Genomic DNA, 21568 nt, shown 5'->3' with positions numbered 1-21568 from the left:
TCAGATAAAGAGCTTCACAGATAAGAAAAAGCTAAAGGAGTTCATCACTGCCAAATCAGTATTATATGAAATGCTGAAAGGTATTCTTTAAGAAGAGGAAGAAGAAGAAAAAGGTAAAGATAAAAATTATGAACAACCAATACATATCTATCAACAAGTGAATCTAAAAATCAGGTGAATAAAAAATCTGATGAACAGAATAAACTGGTGAATATAATAGAATCAGGGGCATAGAAAGGGAGGGGACTGACAATTCTCGGGGGGAAGGGGGTGTGGGGGGTGAGGCAAGAGACTGGACAAAAATCATACACCTATGGATGAGGACAGTTGTGGTGGGGTAAGGGCAGAGGGTGTGATGGGAACCAGGTGGAGGGGAGCTATGGGGGGTGGGGGGAAGGAACAATTGTAATAATCTGAACAATAAAGATTTATTTTAAAAAATCACACAAAAAAGATTTGTCACAAGTAGAATACAATTTAATTCTTTTAAAAGTTTCAAATAATTAAATTGATTTATAATTTAAGTAAAATTTTATTTATATAATACATGCACATAATGAATCCTCAGTAATAATAAATTAATTGTGAGTTAAAAACACACACATACTTTTTTATTTCCTGTGTTTTTTTTTTTTGTTCTTTTTTTTCTTTTTCTTTTTCTGTGACTAGAAGATCAGAAGGTCTGGTTCTGTCCTGGCGCCTGCTGTCCGTTGGACTCACACTTTCTAGTTTTCAGGTAAATTCCCTCTTTAAGTTTATTTTTCCTTTAGTTTAAAGTAAAGGCTGTAGTGGATCTTCTCTAAGTGTCCTGGTATAAAAATTCTCTGATTCTTGAACTACTAGTAGCACTCAGGGTTACAATGAATGTTTCCTTCCTCCCATCACCTGCCTGGCTCAGTTGAATAATTATCTTTCCATTAATATTTTCCTAAATACTCTTTACCTCTGGTAGAGCCACTTGCTCTCTTTTCAGTGTCCCTACTCTATTATCCATGTATTTGTACCATACCAGGTAGATCAATTGGGATGATAGCAAGATAGGAAATACTAGTGATTTCAAGCAGTGTTTAATTCAGCCACTACTGGACTATGGATTTGAAGGTTCCACCACCATAACTGCTTCCCAAGGGTCAGAAATTGCTGCTACTATCATACTTTCTCCCATGGCCATAATGCTAGACTCTGGGGCATAGAGTCCTGTCACCACAAACACAAGTGTTGACTTGCTTGCTAGTATTAAAAGAGGCAGAAAGACCTGTCACCACAAACACAAGTGTTGACTTGCTTGCTAGTATTAATAGAGGCAGAAATATGGATGCCACCTCACATTCATTTTAAACTGTCATTTGAGTATATCTGGTGCATCTGAGTTCAGACATAGACACTTAGCTTTAAGCACATATGAAAAATGTAGGAATCAGCTTTCTAATCTCTTTAAACAGAGGAAGGGTAGAATTGGTGTTAATAGGCCCAACCTAACCATCTACCATTTGGCATGCTGAACTCATTTATTTTACATTAGAGGCCTGGTGCACAACATTCATGTACTTGGGGGAAGTCCCTCAATCCGGCCTCCACCCTCTCATAGTCCAGGACCCCTCAGGGGATGTCCGCCTGCTGGCTTAGGCCCACTCCTAAACTGGCAGGCGGACATCCCCCGAGGGGTCCTTAGCTGGCAGGCGGACATCCCTCGAGGGGTCCTTAGCGCTGCCTCAGAGGCGGGAGAGGCTCCCGCCACCACCCGCAGCGCTCAGCCAGAAGCTGGGCTCGCTGCTCCTTAGCGCTGCCTTGGAGTCAGGAGAGGCTACCACCACCGCCGCGGCACTCCCCCTGTGGGAGCGCACTGACCACCAGGGGGAAGCTCCTGTGTTGAGCGTCTTCCCCCTCGTGGTCAGTGAGCATCATAGCAACTGGTCATTCTGCCATTTGGTCGATTTGCATATTAGGGTTTTATTATATAGGATGTGTGATCCCACCAGTCAGTAAGCATCTCAAGGGCAGGGGCCATGTCTTGTTAATCTTTGTATCAATAAATTAGGGAGAAGACATAGCTTGAAATGGACACACACAGTCCATTCAGAAAGTATGAACTAACTGTAAACAATAAAAAAGCACTACATACCTATAAGATGGGCTGATAAAGTCTATTTAGGAGACCAGTGAAGGCTGGAGCGGTCAGGGAATCTTAAGAAAATACGTTAAGTCTCAAAATGAGCTCTGAAGAGTGGTGGAATTTGGATGTACACAAGGATAAAGATGAGATGTCCCCTATTGAAAGAACCTAATAGTTGGCACCATATGTGACTCTTCTCAGTCAGGAAATTTCTTACATACACAAATATTTGTCATTTATTCATTAAGCATTTGTTTATTAAGTGCCTACTATTTATGCCATCTATTTTTTCAGAGGCTGGGGATATAGCAATGAATGAAACAGAAAAAATGATTAGAGAAGTATTGAACTTTAGTATATAGAACAGATGTTGATATATTGTTTGATATTGTTTTATTTATATTTTTTGGAATAGTTTGTGTGATTGAATACGTTTTTCTTTCATATGTAGTTTAAATAATTCCTAGTGTGTTTGGCAATGTAGAAATTCTCATAAAGGCTCTGCCAGGTGACCTCATTGTCTAAATGTTTAACAGTTACAATACACTGCAATAGATGTTTAAACAGTTATGGAGCAGAGGTTAATAATAATATATTAAGTAAGGAATATGCAGTGTAATAGGTCTATTTATTTCCCATCCATCCTCTACTTTTTGGAAAACATGAGTTAAACATGGCATATAGTAAGTAGAAAGGGTATTTAATTTGAGGTTTATGTAAAGATTTGTTCAAAGTCTCTTTACAAGGAACGCTAAGTGAGTTTAGACTCATATCTGTCTCCCAAAAATATATTATTGCCCAATGTGTCGATGTATTTTTATAGTAAAATCAAATGCATACCCCTGACTTAACCAGTGTTTCTGCCTTATTTTATCTGGAATGTAATCTATTCAAAAGCAGCAACCAGACAAGCTCTAAAGGCCTCCACAACTTTTCCTGATCATTCTGCAAATTATTCCCATGGTGACACTTTACCATTTTATTTTTATTTAGCAAACCATCCAGAGCCATCTACACAATTGAAAAGTTTCTCTCTGCATTCCTAATCATTTATAAAAGTGCTACACAAAATTTGTTTCTTAGGGCAAATTGCTGTGTGAAAGACTATTTATCCAATCGGAGAAGTGTCATTTAACTTTAGAAAAGATAATCCCAGAATGATGCATGTATGCATGTTTATATTCTGTCTTCATTACAAAGTATTTGAAGTATATTAATGACTACATTGAATAAGTTCATATTCTAGTTATTGTCATTTCTAATGTGTAAGCTGCTTTTATTTTAGAGAATTATAATATAAAACATACAAAAAAAACTGAATTATCATGGAGTTCAAACAACAAAGATAAAAAAAAAGTGTTATTATTTTAATGTATTTCTTTTTAGTTTTCTCAGTAACTATGAGATGAAAGAAATAGCTTTATATATTCTTACTAGTGGCCCGGTGAATAAAATCGTGCACATAGAAAGGAAATAAATTAGAAGAAATATTTTAATATCGCTATTAGCCCTTTCTCTATAATAGAAGTGTCAACCAAATTGATGATCGATCAACAATGACAAATTGAAACACATGGGTGCAATTGGCACCAGTGAGGACCATATATATATGGTCCTCACTGGCGCCAATTGCACCCATGTGTTTCAATCAGAAAGCAGGTCTAATTAAGCAAGTTTATATATATATAAACTTGCTTAATTAGACCTGCTTTCTGATTTATCTAAACTTTTTCCAGCCCAGTGAAGCACCCCAACTTCTTCTTCAGGTAATTGTCAACAACACAGCAGTGAATATCAACCAAAAGCAGATTATTATTGTAGATCACGCAGGGAGAACAAAGGGTAAAATATTTAACGGCAGCAGTGTTTGACTATATTCTGTGCAGAGAGATAACCTGAAATCATTTTCAAGGTCCACCATTTCTTACTTCTTTTCAGTCGGGTCAAGTTTCTAAACCTCCGTTTTCTGGCTAATGAAAAGAAAATAGGATTCCACCGAGTCTCCTATCTACCTACTCCAGGACTTCTGTGAGGATCAAATGAGACAAGGCATGGGAAAACGCTTCACAAACATTTGGTTAAAGTGTAAAATGTTTGCACCTGGCATAAATCAAATCATGTTTCTAGGCTGAAGAAACTCCAAGGAGGCTAGTCGCTAGGGAGAGGAAGCTGGTGTTGCTACATGACATCATTACCCAGTGCCCACAGAGACCATTTTCTGGGCTAGGCTGGGCTGTGGGCTGCATTTTGCACCATGGTGACTCGGTAGTGTTGGCTTTGATTTGGTGGGGTGTTGCTCTGGAGTGGTGGTGTGGCCTGTGTCCCACTTGGGGGAAGCCGAGTGTTGCTTTGTGGGCACCAGGTCTGTGATGCCATTCCTCTGTAAATGGCCAGTGCATGTCAAGGCTGCTCCTGTGTTGAGCGTCTGCTCCCTGGTGGTCAGTACACATCATAGCGACCAGTTGGATGGCCAGACACTTAGAATATGAGCCTTTTATATATATAGATAGCATTTTTTAGATTGTTTACAAATGGTGCCTTTCCTCCAACCAGTCATTTTTAGACATTCTACCTTTTAATTATGGCTCTCATTCAGAGCTGTTTCTGGTTTATAGCAACTGGGGTCATCACTCTAGACGTCATGCTCTGGGAAGATCCATAATTCAATGGAAAACAAATTCCTGAAATTTATGATAAATAACTGGAAGAGGAAAAGGAGGTATGTAATCCTAAACAGGGGCTAAAATTACCTAAAACACTTCTATGGTTACATTCAGCAGACATAATTTTGATGTGTTAGAGATATCAAGGGAGACAGGACTTCTACTTCCTTTAGGTTAACTTATTCCCCACTCTCCCACCCCCCATATCTCATTCCTTAAGCTTCAGGTAGTCATTTTGGGAGATACTGTCTTCTTTTCTCTTTAAGGTGCCCTTCATCTGGCTTTTGACCTGATTCATTTGAATATATTTAAGGGAATGTTTGTATAGTGGGGGCATATAAAATACTGCTTTTCATTGGTCCTATGTGTCCCTAAGTGTGAATTCAACTGTCTATCAAACAGTCTAGCACATTTGTGTGCATTTTCTGATGTTATAACTAATTACTAGCTTTTGTGGTAGACTGTTTACAAAGAGGGTCACAATTACTCTTTTCATTCTTATAAGTACATCCCTTTGCTATGTGGCTTGATTGCTTCTCTCCTCAAGATACAGAGTTTATTTCTCCACTCTTTGAAGATGGCTTGGCATGTGACTTGCTTTGGCCAATAGAATAATAGCAATTATGCAAAGTCTTGAAAAGTGTTTGTACATTGGGGCTCATCTTCTTTCCCTGTGCTGGAGAAGCTGTTGCCATGTGAACAAGCTTGATTCACTTCCTTGAGGAAGAAAGACAATGTGTAGAGAGGTCCATGCCAGCTCAGCCCATGTCATCTAAGGAAGGTCATCACAGACTTTCCAGCCTCCAGTGAACTGATCTAGAGATTAGAACTGCCTACTCAACCCACAGAATCATGCTTAAATGAATTCTTGTTTTCTAGTAGCCAGTTTTTTATGGGAATGGTTTATTATACAGTAAAATTAAACTGATATGGAAATTGGGACCAGAAGTGACAGGTTGCTATAACAAAACTCAGAACATATATATAGCAATGTCTTTGGGATCACATAGCAAGTGGAGTATAAAAATGCAATGAAGAAACTGCTGGTAAAATATGAAGAAAAAAAAGGCAAACGAGCTGTGAGCAGAGGCTAGGAAAGTGGTGAGGAAACAGCAATAGCTGGCTAAGAAGATGGAGACCCATGTTATGTAGCTTCAAAACAATCAGAAAAACTGTCACCATATAAAAATAAATGTACCCAATAAACTTGTAGATATGCCAAAGATGCTTTTATTGCCAAATGGTTAAAGCATCCATTGGCTTCTCCTAGTGGCACCTGAATATGCTATTGCGAGAGAAAAATGAGCTAAAGAAAGATTTGGCAAGCAGAATTTAGAGATGTACAGGAAAGCCAAATTTTCTGGATTAGAGAATAAAGTTGTTTTTCATCTCTAGTCTATCCAGACAGCAAAAGATTCTCAAAATAAGAAGTGATTCTTGGTAAAGGCTAAATCGAGGCTATGGCTAACAGATCCTTTAAAAGTCATCTGGAAGGTTTAAGGTGGTGCCTAATAGACTTGAACAAAAGATGGTTTAGTAATGTTAAGGCTATTTTCCCCTATCAGTTCCACAGACTGCTCAAATAGACGGTGTCTATTTCCAAAGAATTTGTGGATATAGCTTTTGGGTATGGAGAGGACTCTATTCTGCTTCCTGGGGGAACTCTTAAAGCTTAATGAAAGCACGGCAAGGTTTGGCTGAAAAGAACAGAAACAGTTCAAAACCAAAGGAGGCTCCTGGGCCCCAGCTTTCTATGTAGAGGACTTAGGCCTCTAGTGGTCATAGCTAAGAGCCACACAGAACAATGGGCTTGGGAACCATTCCTAGGGATTAGAACTGACCCCCAACTAAGGACCCCTCCCTGCTCTAGGAGTAGAGGCCCTTGTTAATATTTGCTTGACAAGATTTCACGACTGTAAACCAGTGTGACTGCTCTGTACTTCTGTTCTTCCCATTTTTGCGTGGGAGTATCTATTAGTGTTACCTGTACCCTCTCACTATTATATGATGTGTGTGTGTAAAGTTGACAAATAATTTTAATGTATAAATGTTTGGATAAAAAGGAACCATACCTAAGGAGCTGAATCTGAAGATCCTCATCCCTAGCTGGACCTGTTTAGATAAAGATCCTGTACTTCAAGCTTGATACCATAATAAGATATAATTTGGGGGAAAGAGAGAGAATTTATTTTGGGAAGAAAGTTCATTTTGTAGCCAGAGGGCAAACTGTGGTAGATTGTTTGCAGAAATGGCCACAAATTGTTTGCAGTCACACCATAACAGCTCAGGCACTCAATATCGGGGAGAGAGTAATGGTTACCAGCCAGGCACAAATGAGCTCGCGAGAGAGGAATGAGAACCAGCCAAGCTGTGGCCCGGAGAAAGACAAGCCGCCCGCCCCGTGGTCCCGGGCGCCAGTGACTGCGCCTGCAGCCTGGGAAAGGGACAAGCCACACGCCCCATGATCCCGAGCGCCAGCGCCTGTGGCTGCGGCCCAGGCAAAGCCACCCGCCACGGTCCCCTGTGGCTGCGGCCGGCCCGGGCAAAGCCAGCCAGGTCCTGGGTGCCTGCAGCTGGCCAGAGGTAGGGAATCCTGGGTCCTGGGTATAGGGTGAGGCAGAGGCAGTTAGGGGCGATCAGGCCAGCAGTGGAGCAGTTAGGGGCGATCAGGCAGGCAGGCAGAGGTGGTTAGGGGTGATCAGGCAGGCAGGCAGAGGTGGTTAGGGGTGATCAGGTAGGCAGGCAGAGGTGGTTAGGGGCGATCAGGCAGGCAGAGGGGTTAGGGGCAATCAGGCAGGCAGGCAGGGGAGTGGTTAGGAGCCAGCGGTCCTAGATTGCGAGAGGCAGTTGGACATTCCCCGAGGAGTCCCGGATTGGAGAGGGTGCAGGCCAGGCTGAGGGACCTCGCCTCCTCCTCGCCCCCCACCCCCGTGCACAAATTTCGTGCAACGGCCTCCAGTAAAATATAAATAAAAAATTAAAGTATATGCTATATACGATGTCCCCTCAGAAACATTTATAACATGCATTAATCTATAAAATTATTCAGATTATTAAAAAATAAAATTAGAAAGTTCCATAAGATCTACTTTTTCAATAAATACTATGACAAATTTTTTTTTGCTACTGCCTTCATGTGCTTGAGTACAACTTTTTTAAAACCTGAAATATCAAGTAGTTCCATTAATACTCTACTGGCTTTTTTTCCTTCTTTGAAGACTTTTGTGTTTGGTCTTGAACTCTCTTGCAAGGTAGGTAAGCAGTTTTGACCTGTGTAATTTTGTGCAAATTTGACCTATCACATTTATAGGATTCCCACTCTTCTTCCTGGAAAATTCTTTTCCTCCCTGTAAAGATTCTTTCACCCACTCCCTCCTTTTTTAAAATAGCTTTTTTTCCTTTGCCACTTAGGCATTTAGTGTTTATTTTCAAATGCCTGTTCTTTTTGGGCTGAGGCAAACATTTTTCCTGAGTTTCCAATCAGCTGTTCTTAAACAGTCTCCAGGCTTCTTCATGGTTATTTACTTGCAAAACTATTTCTTTCAGGTTTTTATTTTCTCTTAAAAAAAAGGCTATATTTTGTAATAATTCCATTTTCTGAAACTGAGTAACTTCATTATAAATATTTTTGGTTTTCCTTTCTTGCCAGAATGTTGGAATTAATCACACAGTAATTGCTGTTAAACAGGCACTCCTTGAGGGAAAAATTCTCCATTCTGCACATCCTTATAAATGAACAAAGCCATCATGTCCCCTCTTTGGAGGTAGTTGAAAACTAAGGCTTCCTGGTCTACCTAAAAGTAAATCCTTGAGTTATTGGGACAATTCAGATGGAAATGAGGTAGAGAAAAAATGTTATTTTGCTATTTCTTTTGGCTTTATTAATTAGCCCTCTCTTCTGAGGACATACCTTTATAGCTTTTATATTAGTTATTTGTAGAATCATTTTATCTTCCACACTAGACTTAAGACATTTGAGAGTCCAAGTTTCAGTCATTTTTCGATGTCTTAGAATAAACCTAGCACATAGGAGGTAAATTATAAATATCTGAATAAATGAACAATTAACAAATTGATGACCAAATCCAAGCTATGAACTGGGGTAAGAACTCCTTTGGTGGGAAAGAGGGAAGGTTACACCAGATAAGCATCCCTTCTTAATGAACTGTTTGTCTCTCCACAACTGCCAACTCTTATTTTCCTACCTTAATGTGCACCCTTTAAAGAAAAGAGACAGAGTTAAAGAAATAGAAGTTCCATAGTAACAGATACCATTCTCTCCTTATTCCAACAGGCATACACTACAGAGCTACCATGTATTGCTCACAGGGAGTTTGGACCTGCTGTACCTAGTTCTGCTGATATCCCTAAAAGGGAAAGAGGAATATAAGATGGCAGTGGCCTAGCTTTGGAATCGCTCAGCCTACCCATTAAAATAAACAAAGCAATGACTATAGCAAAACCAAAGACCCACATACAAAAACTATATGAAAAAACATCTTCCCGAACCTCCAATGTGGGTGGTGACAAACCACCAACAATTTTACAATATGTTGTGTCCATATCTGTGTAGAAAGAAGCAGAAAGATGATTGGGATTCTGTTAGTTCTGAGAATGGTGAGCAATGGGCTAATTTGAGAATAACAGTAAAAAAAAACTATGACAGGTTTTTGCAATATTCAATTTGAAGGTGAGTTCAATGGATTTCGTTACTACCAATTCTAATGGTGCTGGAGGCCATTAAACTCTCCGTATTATCAAGATAAATCTATCTTCCCAGACAAAGCCCTGCACTGAGGAGAAACTGCTTGGACTGGAATTGAAATTGAGTAGGATAGAGACAGTGGGGCCAAAGAACTAGACAGGCCAGATCAAGGTGAGGGAAGAGGCAGAACTCAAAATCATATAATTTTTGTGTGGAAACAATAGAAAGGAAGCTCTGGAACCAGGAACCTAGAAGAGTTCTCTTTTTTTACATAAAAGGATTATGGTTGGACCCCCATATAATTGTTAAACAAGAGACAAGGGGGGTATTATTCCTAAAGAAAATAACATCATGCAAAAATGACAAACCCACAAAACATTTGAAAATTGTATGCTAATCATATTGGCAGAATAATGACCCCTAAGGGTGTCTACATCCTAATTCACTGAATCTCTGAATATGTTAGGTTGCCTGGCTAAAAGGGATTAGGTTGTAGATGGAACTAAGGTTGTAGATGGGCTTAAAGTTGCCAATCAGATGCAAATTTCATAAAATAGGGAGATAAGCCTGGATTACCCAGTGACCTAATGTGATCACAAGGGTTCTTATAAGTGCCAGAGGGAAGCTGAAGAGAGGAAACCGGAAAGATGTGCACATGAGGACACAGCTAACATTGCTGGCTTTGAAGACGGATGAATGAGACTATGCCAAAGATTGTGGGTAAGCTCTAGAAATGGGAAAAGACGAGGACACAGATTTTCCCTGAAAGTCTCCATAAGGAGCTCAGCCTAGATGATACCTTAATTCCAGCCTAGTGAGACTACTTTAGGATTTCTGACTTCCAGAACAGTAAGGTAACAAATATGTATTGTTTTAAGCCATTACATTTGTGGTAATTTGTTACAGCAGGATTGCGAAACTAATGTATGAATATTTCAAGATTACCTCAAATAAATTAATAAAATTATAGGAGCTATGAAAGAAAAACATAAATAAAATTTTTAAAATTTGGAACAAATAATTAGATACAGAAAAAATAAAGAATTAAAAATGTATTTCATAAATAAAGCACTCAGCACAAAAAATTACAAGAATGAATAAAACTAATGTTGTTGCTTTAATAGAAATTTGAAGACAGAAAGGAGAAAAAAATTAAAAATAAATTAGGAAGGAGATTAAAAATGAATTCCAAGAAAAGTGATAGAGATCAAGGTTCATAGAAAAGGTTCAACATATTTTTGATAGGAGTTATTATATGAAAAGCAAATCAAGAGAACAAAATATACACGAACAACTAAAAATTTTTAACAAGTTCTTAAAATGAAAGATTATTTGAAACTTATTAAAATATATACAAAATATATTCCTCAGAAAATCTACACAGAAAGACAAACATCAAGGTATAGTTTAGCAATAATATTGGATTAAAATAATCCCTTGGACATCGAGGTAAAAAACAAAACCATGCATAATGAATGAAAATTAGATTGTCATTGGAGTTTTCAACATCAACATGTTATTTCAGAGATCAATGAAGTAATATTTAAGATACTCAAAAGAAAGAAAATGTAAAATGTGTTTCCTTGTAGACAAATCAACCATTAACATAAAGGCTGAAAAGACATGGCTATGATCATGTAGCAATTTAGGAAATATTATTACCATGAGCTCTTACCTGATGAGTATGAATGAATTTCAACTAACTGGAAAGCTTGGAGAGACTTTGAAGTTATAACGTAAGATCTATATTTTCTGATAATGTAGATGTGGAACAATGATAAAAATGGAGAATATGGAGCATATTTATGAAAATATGAATAAGTTTACTGATAGCTTTAAAAGTATTAATTGAGAGTAAAAGAATATTGCTTCATATCAGATATTGTGCAAAGGGTAAGATGGAAGGAAAGATTACTACCTAATTTCAACATCGATCAAAGTAGAGAATCAGTAAACTAATAGAAATAAAATTAAGGTGACTATAAAAAGATATTAATGTAAGCTTTTGAACATATTAGTATGTGTTTACATATATATGTATATATACATTTATTTGTATAAAACAGAACTAAGGCAAAACATAGTGACATATTGATCATGTCAATAAATGTACATAAACTTAACTCATCCATTGAAATGAAAAAAATTTGGACTGATTAACAAATTATAATTGAATACTATGATAAATACTAGATATCTGAGAAAGTAGAATTAGAACCAAATGCATTAAGAGACACAAAATGAGATCTTATAGTGCTAATGCTACAATTTCCCCTATAACATGGTACTAACTTTCATAAAACAGAAACTACACCAATAAGGGAAAACTTTATGAATTGGAAAAAAAATGAACTGAAAAGAACAACACAGAATTATTAAATAAATATAAATGCCAGTTCTTCAGGAAAAAATACCTCGACAAAATAGGAAACAAACCATTGTGTAACTTAAGAACAAAAGGGAGAATGCACAAACACAAAAATCCAAAATCAAAAGGAGGAAATGGCCTTAAGAGAAGTTTAAAATGAGTTATAAGAAAGTACTTTGTATTATTTTATGCAAATAAATTTTAAAACTTTGTGCAGAGTTCTGCAAACTATAAGCTTTGAGCCAAATCGGGCCAGCTGCCTCTTTTTGGAAGTAAAGTTTTATTGGAACACATCATTTTTAAAAAAATATATCATTTATGGCTGCTTTTGTTAAAATGACAGAGTAGTTGTGACAAAGACCTTATGGTCTACACAACCAAAATATTTACTATCATACCCTCTACAGAAAAAAAAAAAAAAGTTAACTTTGGTCTAGAGAAATAGATCATTTTCTTTTGGGAAAAACGTACATTTCAAAGTGGATTTCATTTGAAACAGAGTATCACTGATTATCATAAGTAATTAAAAAGTTGCTTCACAGAAAGTGCCATCCTTCCCTCCCCACTGAGAGACACCAACAAGGCCAGGGGTTGTCGGCAGAGAGGATTCACAGCAAGTGCCCAGCCCATGAAGACTTAGTCTTTGCATTACTGAGACTCCTCTTCCTAAGGAGAGACACATTGCATCACTCCAATCCCAGCAACTGGGCAGCACCAGAAGGTGAATTCATCACCACAAGCAGACTGGCTTGTGGGCTGGAGACGTCCTTCCCCTACCTAGTAGTACCAGGTGACTCAGAACTAGGAAGCTCCTTCTCTCTCCTCAGGCAGCATCTTCAAAGACAGTGGCAGCCTCACAGCACCAAATAAACCAAACACATCACAATAGCATTGCAAAGGCTCAAAAAATTAAATTGTCATTGGAACCAGAGTCTACAAAAGGAGGGGCGATGTTAGTACTTAAGATAATGGTGAAGATCAATGATATTACAGGCTTATAGAGGATCTGAGAGAATTTTGGACACTTCAATTCACTATTCAATCGACTGTGGCCTTTGGTTATGCTCAATACATGGAAGACGGTAGTAATTTATTTCTTTAATCTGGGACTTGAAACTGAGCATTTGATGGTATGGTATTTGCTTCTGTAATTCTCCACTATTCATCTGCATTAGTTTTCTGTGGCTGCTATAACAAATTACCACTAACTTGGTGGCTTAAAACAGAACTTTATCACAGTTCTGGAGGCCAGACGTCTAAAACCAAGGTGAAGGCAGGGCCATGCTCCTTTTGCAAGTTTTAGCCCTTTGCACTCGCTTGCTTTTTTCTCGATTCCTTTATTCTAATGCTATCCGTGTCGAGTCACACTCGACATCCGAGTGCAAAAGGTTAGGGAAGGACCCTACCTTCCCTCTTCCAGCTTCCCTGGCTTGTAACTGAGGTGTTCACTACACTCTCTGCCTACCTCTATCTTCACAAGACCTTTTTCTCTGTCTCTGAATATTCTGTTCTGTCTCTTAGAAAGATATTCTCATTGGATATGAGAATGCAGTATGATCCCATCTCAATGCTGACCTTAAGTACCTCTGCAATGACTCTCTTTCCAAATAAAGCCACATTCTAGGGTTCTAGATTGATATGAATTTGGGAGGATGCTATTTAGCCCACCACAGCATCTAAATATACATGGTAACTATTTTGATTTGGCTTCCTTGGCTTGTGGTTGCATCACTCCAAACCCTACCTCCACTTTTGTATCATCTCTTCCTCTGTCATTGTCTTCTTCTCTGCATGCTTATTCCCCAAACTCCCCTGATCCTTTCTTATAAGGATCCATGTGATTGTATTTAGGGCTCACCAACGTAATCCCAACTGTGCTCCTCCTCTCAAGAATCTTAACTTAATCACATTTTTTTGCTATATAAGATAACATTCACAAATTACAGGGGTTAGGATGGAGATATATATTTTTGGGGACCACAGTTCAAGTCATTACACCAACTACAGGAACACTTATGTCTCAGGGATCTAATGAGGAGCTGAGGCAAACACAGGAGGACTCAACGTCAGAGGCATCCGCTTTGGAGGCAGATAAAAAGGCAGCAGAGTTGCCACAACAGTATTTATCAGCTGCCCCATCTGGCTGTGATGACCCGGGTTCAGAAAGTGTTGACGTTTTAAATTCCCATCACCATGGTCAATGTCCACTAAAAATGCTACAACAAAGAACTGAATTCTAAGAACATAGCTTCATTAGCTTTTTTTCCAGACCTGACTTCAAGGTGTCCCAGCCTGTGAGACCACATTCCTGACTCACTGTGGGTGCTTAGAGCACTCTTTAGATGAGTGGCTCTGACATATTTACTTTATTTTACTTTCAGTTACAAAGGTAACACATGCTACTTGTTAAAACCTTAAACAGTTGGGACATATAGGGTATCCCCCAAAATGTATACACACACTTTGAATAATTATAAAGGCAGTGCTTATTAAAATACATTTCATTTTCTAAATTGAGCTATCAGCTGTTAAAATGTGTAGGCATTTCATCCTGTATATAAGAAAAAAGTAAAAAAAAAAACCTTCATTCCTCTCTTCTAATTATTTTCCTTACCCCATCACCACAACATCATTATTATCAGTTTGGGGTTTGTCTTTCCATGCCTTTTCATGTATACGTAACCAAAGATAGACTCATACCATACTCATGATTTTGCAACTTTTGTTAAACTTTAATTTCTTTAACATTTATTAATACCTCTGTTTGATTTTCCAGGAACAAAAATATTATCCTGAAAACTAAATTACAACTTCCAAAATCACCCATCTATTGTAACAATTCAGGTGAGAAATGATAGTGGACAGTACTAGTAATAGAGCTGGGAGAATTAGCCAAATAATGGAGATCCAGATGTTTACTGAGCTCCAAACACCCAATCAGCAATAGTATTTGAAACATTTTGGGATATTGGAAATTGAATAAGTGATTCATACAGGGCTATTAGCTTTATTGGTTTCTATTTACTGCTTAGGAAGCCAAGTATCTTCCCTTTACTTTTGCTTTGACAGGAAGCAGTCACCCACTTTACTTCCAATTTAAAATGCCCTATTATAACTACTAAGATAAATTCTAAAGCCTTCCCAACCCCATTAAATATTTCTAGCTCTATTACATGCATATTATTTAAGAATGGAATTTTGCCAACTGCGATTTCATGTTGTTTTGTTCTCATGAAACCATTGTTTCACTATTAGTATCTTTCAGCATCATCTCCACTGTCATTCTCATCAACATATCCCTTAGTAAAGTCTATGATCTCCATAGCACTGTGTGCAGAACAGTGGTTCCCAACATGGGGCACATGCCCCACAGGGGGACAATTTGATTTTTAAGGGGGGCAATTTGAGAATGAGTTATTAACAGTGAATTTTTTGCATTTCTTATGGTTCTAGGGGCCTCATATAAAGTATATAAATATATTTTGTGACATACTTATGCATTTAAGTTCTCTATTATATGTTTTGAAACTTTATTTGCTATTTTTTCATATAACTTCATATTATTATTTTTTAACAATTTCTTAGTGATTTATTCCTCAGTCCTTCAACTGTCCTTTCATTCTTTTATTTTTCTCTTTCATGGATACCATGTTCTTGGAAGCTTGTTTAGACCAAGTTAATGGCCTTTTAGGCTTCCTCCACATGATAGGAGTTCACTTTTTTAATAATAATAATTATGTGTCATGGGGAGGGGGCATCAGGATTTTAGAGATGCTTAGGTGGGGCATGGCCAAAAAAAGGTTGGGAACCACTGGTGTAGAGATACAAAGAAATATGAGAAAATATCATTTTTTTTTTAATTAAGAAGCTGAAAGTTTGAATTGGGAGATAGAATATAGTATAGTAGTTAAAGTATCACAAATTGGTAAGTTAATTATTTCATTCATTAAGGGTTTTTTTGAATACTTTTATGCTAAAAAATATGTATTAGGCACTGCTCTAGGCTGTAAGGTAAAGTACTGAACCAAACAAACACAAATTTTTACCCTCATTCACTTCATATTCTAGAGGGGGAGCAAGGCAATAAGTAAAAAAAAAGTAAGATATATGAGATTAATAGCACAATAAAGAATAATAAAAGAGGGTAACAAGGATGCAGAGTGCTGGGGGTTATGTATGTAAAATTTTAATTGACATGGGCATGATAGACCTTACTGAAAAGGCAATATTTGGTCAAAGACTTAAAGGAAGTATGGGAATAAGCCATGTGAGAATCTGAGGTAGGAATATTTCGTGTAGAAGAGATAGAGCAAAATCCCTGAGGAAGGACCATACCTAATGGTTTCAAAGAACAGTAGAGTGAACAAAGGGGCAGTGTAAAAGAGGGGCAAGATAAGAGAGGTTTTTATTCTGACTGAAACAGGGAGAGTGGAGGTTTCAAGCAGATAAGTAACATGCTGAGTTGAGAAAAGACTCAAGTGTGATCTATGTGAAGCTGAATGATCAGTTAGGAGACTATTTCAATAATTCAAGTGAGGGACCACAGTGGCTTGGACCAGGGTGGCAGCAATAGAGAAAATAAAAAGCTGGAATGTGTGTGTGTGTGTGTGTGTGTGTGTGTGTGTGTGTGTGTGTATATAAATATATATATATATATATATATATATATATATATATATATATGAGAGACAATACGATTTTCTGATGAATTGGGGACAGAGTATAAGACAGAGAACTACTCCAACATTTTTTTCTTCATTGATTAAGGTATTACATGTGTCCTTATTTCCCCATTGCCCCCCATCCCCTCCCGCTCATGCCCTCATCCCCCTAGTGTCTGTGTCCATTGGTTATGCTTATATGCATGCATACAAGTCCTTTGGTTGATCTCTCCCTCTTCCCCCCACCCTCCCCTGCCTTCCCTCTGAGTTTTCTTTTTTTTTAAATAAATCTTTATTGTTCAGATTATTACAATTGTTCCTCTTTTTCCCCCCCATAGCTCCCCTCACCCGGTTCCCACCCTACCCTCTGTCCTTTACCCCACCCCCACTGTCCTCATCCATAGGTGTATGATTTTTGTCCAGTCTCTTCCCTCACCCCCACACCCCCTTCCCCCGAGAATTGTCAGTCCCCTCCCTTTCTATGCCCCTGATTCTATTATATTCACCAGTTTATTCTGTTCAGCAGATTTTTTATTCACTTGATTTTTAGATTCACTTGTTGATAGATATGTATTGGTTGTTCATAATTTTTATCTTTACCTTTTTCTTCTTCTTCCTCTTCTTAAAGAATACCTTTCAGCATTTCATATAATACTGGTTTGGCGGTGATGAACTCCTTTAGCTTTTTCTTATCTGTGAAGCTCTTTATCTGACCTTCAATTCTGAATGATAGCTTTGCTGGGTAGAGTAATCTTGGTTGTAGGTTCTTGCTATTCATCACTTTGAATATTTCTTGCCACTTCCGTCTGGCCTGCATAGTTTCTGTTGAGAAATCAGCTGACAGTCGTACGGGTGCTCCCTTGTAGGTAACTAACTGTTTTTCTCTTGCTGCTTTTAATATTCTCTCTTTGTCTTTTGCTCTTGGCATTTTAATTATGATGTGTCTTGGTATGGTCCTCTTTGGACTCCTTTTGTTTGGGGTTCTCTGAGCTTCCTGGACTTGTAAGTCTATTTCTTTCACCAGGTGGGGGAAGTTTTCGGTCATTATTTCTTCAAATAGGTTTTCAGTATCTTGCTCTCTCTTCTTCTGGCACCCCCATAATTCTGATGTTGGTACGCTTCAAGTTGTCCCAAAGGCTCCTTCCACTATCTTCATGTTTTTTTATTCTTTTTTCTTTTTGCTTTTCGGTTGGGTGTTTTTTGCTTCTTTGTATTTCAAATCTTTGACTTGATTCTTGTGATCCTCTAGTCTGCTGTTGGATCTCTGTATATTATTCTTTATTTCAGTCAGTGTACGCTTAATTTCTAGTTGGTCCTTTTTCATATCCTCGAGGGTCTCACTAAATTTATCAGACTTTTCTAGAAAATTCTTGAAAAACCTTATAACTGTGGTTTTGAACTCTACATCCAGTAGTTTGCTTTCCTCCATTTCTGTCATTTGTGACCTGTTTCTTTGTCTCTGCATTTTGGCTGCTTCCCTGAGTTGATAGAGTGGCTTTGTGTGCTAGGTGTCCTATAGGGCCCAGTGGCTCGGCCACCCCAGTTACCTGATGTGGACACTCTTGGTGCACCCCTTTGTGGGCTGTGTGCACAGTCTTGTTGTAGTTAAGCCTTGATTGTTGTTGGTATCACTGGGAGGAATTGACCTCCAGGCCAATTGGCTGTGAGGATCAGCTGTGTCTACAATGGGAGAACTTCTGTGCTGGGAGAACTTATTAGACAAGAGTTTGTCCCTTATGGATCTGAGGAGTTGTAATCTGGATGGTCCCACTCTGACCCTTGGGTACACTGGCTCTTGGATCTCCAAGGAGGTGCTAATTTAGCCTCTGCCTAAGGCCACCCAGCAGGAGCTACGGAGAGATCTGCAGATTTCTCTTCTTTGCTTGGGTTTTGGAGGTGCCCAGATGAGGCCCAGCTGTGAAGCAATGAAGCTGTGGTGGGGCCTTGGGCCTTCTTTTTGATGTTCTGGGTCTCTCTGACTCAGCTGCAGTTTGTTAGGTAAGTTTAGATTTCAAAGGACCAGGCTATTCATATGCAAAAGCCTCTGCGCTCAGCTTGGTTGGGGCAGAGTCTTGGGGCGGAGTCTCAGGGTGGAGCAAACAACAATGGCTTCATGGGGCGGGAAATCAGGGCGGAGCACACAGCAATGGCTTCTGGTCAGCCCTGCCCTAAGAGGCCCCCGGGGTCTCAGTGTCCTGCGGTAATCACTGCGAGCACCTCTGAGAGAAAGCCGCCCTCGAGTTTCGCCCGCTGCCAGACAGTCCAGTTTTTCCCCATATGAATCTGGGTCCCCAGAGTCTCACCCGGAACTGGAGTTCAGAGCAGTCAGGAGTTTTTGTCTCCCTCCTTATTGAGAAAGACAGCCGTGTACTCAGTTGCCAGCCCTCTCCATGCGCGCACCTTGCTCTCGGTGTGCGCGCCTCCGTACCTCTGCCTTCCGCAGCTCCTGTGAGTCTCAGTGTGCTTTTCTCTTTCCTTCTAGTTGTAGAATTTCCACTCAGCCAGCCTTCCTGTGGTTCTGGATGATGTCTGTTTTGTCTTTTAGTTGTAGTTTTGAAATTGTTGTGCAAGGGAGTAGTTTAGGTATTTACCTATGCGGCCATCTTGGTTTCTCCCTCCCTCTGAGTTTTGATGATCTGAGCAATGCTTCTGTCTCTGGATCTGTTTTTGTTCATCAGTTTATGTTGTTCATTATATTCCACAAATGAGTGAGATCATGTGATATTTATCTTTCTCCAGCTGACTTATTTAGCTAAGCATAATGCTCTCCAGGTGCATCCATGCTGTTGCAAATGGTAGGAGTTCTTTCCTTTTTACAGCAGTATAGTATTCTATTGTGTAGATGTACCTCAGTTTTTTTAATCCACTCATGTGCTGATGGGCACTTAGGCTGTTTCCACATCTTAGCTATTGTAAATTGTGCTGCTATGAACATAGTGGTGCATATATCCTTTCTGATTGGTGTTTCTAGTTTCTTGGGATATATTCCTAGAAGTGAAATCACTGGGTCAAATGGGAGTTTCATTTTTAGTTTTTTTGAGGAAAGCCCATACTGTTCTCCACAGTGGTTGCACCAGTCTGCATTCCCACCAGAAGTGCACGAGGGTTCCTTTTTCTCCACATGCTTTCCAGCACTTGTCATTTGTTGATTTGTTGATGACAGCCATTCTGACAGGTGTGATTTTGATTTGCATCTCTAGGATAATTAGTGACAGCATATTTCAAAAACCTAGAACAAACTCTCCCAAAATTCATTTGGAATGAAAAACAACCCCGGGTAGCTGCAGCAATCCTGAGAAAGAAGAACAAAGTAGGAGGGATCTCAATACCAGATTTCAAGCTGTATTGCAAAGCCACTGTTCTCAAAACTGTCTGGTAATGGCACAAGAACAGACATATAGATCAATGGAATAGAATAGTGAAGCCAGAAATTGACCCAAACCACTACACTCAATTAATATTTGACAAAGGAAGCAAGAACATACAATGGAGTCAAAACAGTCTCTTCAATAAATGGTGTTGGGAAAATTGGACAGAAACATGCAAAAAATGAAACTAGACCACCAACTTACACCAGACACAAAAATAAACTCAAAATGGATAAAGACCTTAAATGTAAGATGGGAAACCATAAAAATCTTAGAAGAATCCACAGGCAGCAAAATCTCAGACATATGCCGAAGCAATATCTTCACCGATATAGCTCCTAGGGCAATGGAAACTAAAAGAGAAAATAAACAAATGGGACTACCTCAAAATAAAAAGCTTCTGCACAACAAAAGAAACCCATTAACAAAACAAGAAGAAAGCCCACTGCATGGGAGAACATAATGGCCAATGTTATCTCTGATAAGGGTTTAATCTCCAACATTTACAGGGAACTTATACAAATTAACAAAAGGAAGATAAACAACCAAATCAAAAAATGGGCAATGGACCTAAATAGATACTTTTCAAAAGAGGACATAGAGAAGGCCAAGAAACATATGAAAACATACTCAAAGTCACTAATCATCCGAGAGATGCAAATCAAAACTACTCTAACTTTTACTGGTCTGGGCAACTGGAATAACAGAGTAGCTATTAACTGCAAGGCATCAAAATTAGGAGTTTACATTGGCACAGGGTAAGCTTGAGACATTCATTTGATAGGCAGGTAGAGATGTACATAGGCAATTGGATATAGAAACTACAGTTCAGGTAAAAGAATTAGCTGGAGATTGAACTCTTGTAGCTTCTGGGGTTTTAGCCATGATGCTGGGAAACTTTAAGAAGAGACAGAATGTTAAGATAGAAAAGAGGTCTGAAGAATGAGCACTTGGGTACTTCATTGTAAACCCAAGAAGAGGAGAAACCTATAACGCCGCAATTTTCAACGTGTGCTGTTGCACACCAGTGTGCCACAATAGCTGTCAGTGTGACTGAATCAAAATTACACCTATATTTTTGTCAGATCTGCAAAATATAAATTTTTTGGTGTGCCACAGAATTTTAGTAATTAGTTTACGTGCCACTAGATGAAAAGGGTTGAAAATTACTTAAGCAATCAGTCAGTAATGGTCAATGAGGTAGCAGGAAAAACTTAGGAAGCCATGGGAAAAAATGTTTCAAGAAAGAGTGATCAACTTTGTCATGTTTTTGGAAATAAAAAAGTATGAAAATTCTTTATAGGAAAGCAAAAGAAGCAGAAATATAGAAAATAAGCTAAATGGGAAAGTGGGCAAGACTTATTTTTGAAGATGAGAGAATTAGCAGTATAGATGAGACTTTTATTTTAGTCTTCAGTGTTTTAGCAACTTTTGAATTTGAATGTGTAGAAAAGGAAGACTTTTCTTTTTCCCCTACCCATCTTAGATTCATTGGCTGGAACCCTGTAAATTAGACTGAGAAAAGACACTAACAAGAGAAAAACAAACAAGTTCATTAACATGCGCATCATAGGTAGACATGGGAGTACATACATACATACTTAGTGATGAGTAACTCAAAGGGGTGGTTAAAACTGGGGTTTACAAAGAACAATTAATTTTTAGAGAAGTGATAAGACAAAGAGAAAAG

This window comes from Cnephaeus nilssonii (assembly GCF_951640355.1).
Source record: "Cnephaeus nilssonii genome assembly, chromosome: 5".
Classification (NCBI taxonomy): domain Eukaryota; kingdom Metazoa; phylum Chordata; class Mammalia; order Chiroptera; family Vespertilionidae; genus Cnephaeus; species Cnephaeus nilssonii.
Note: the sequence above shows the minus strand (reverse complement) of the source record.